Source organism: Apaloderma vittatum, unplaced genomic scaffold (assembly GCF_000703405.1).
Source record: "Apaloderma vittatum isolate BGI_N311 unplaced genomic scaffold, ASM70340v1 scaffold6486, whole genome shotgun sequence".
Taxonomy (NCBI): Eukaryota; Metazoa; Chordata; class Aves; order Trogoniformes; family Trogonidae; genus Apaloderma; species Apaloderma vittatum.
In genome coordinates, this window is record NW_009721182.1 from 160,256 (window position 1) to 160,888 (window position 633).

Sequence of the window (633 nt, forward strand, 5' to 3'; positions counted from 1 at the left end):
GTCTCACTTTATTGCTTCCCTGACCAAACTGGAAGGATACGTTAGCCATGAATGAACTCAGGACAGCTGTGCTTTTCTCCTTTCAGGTCAACTGCTTGTCCCTGGGGGGAGGAGAAATGGGGGGGGTCATCCTGGCAGGAGGCACAGCCTGATCATTATCTGTTAATGGGGAAGTCAATTAAAAGCTTGCTATTGCAGAACGCTTTCTGATGACTCTAATTATCCAATAATTGTATTATCTCATTCAGTGGTGCGACACGATGCAAGGCCCCACAGAATGATGTGGGTGCTTGAGTCTTTGGCAGGAGTCTTGCTGCCTACAGCTGTTGCTGGGTCTGGGCAGGCTTGGGGAGCCCTTCATGGGAGTGAGCAGTAGCTGTTTCTCCCCAAATCCATCCCTTCTTCACAAAAGCACCAGCTAGTGCAAGACTTCTGCAAGGCTGGAAGGGTTGCTCTGTTGTTGTTGCTTTTATGTGAACTGCAAAGCTGCTGCCTGAACCCTGCCATTGCTGTGCGTGTTTTATTTGGTATCTTTAGGGTCATTCCTCCACAGTGGCAGGAGCAGGATACAACTTAAGAGCTGCTGCCCTGCCTCACACAAAATATTAAGCTTCGAAACCTCTTTCCTGCTGA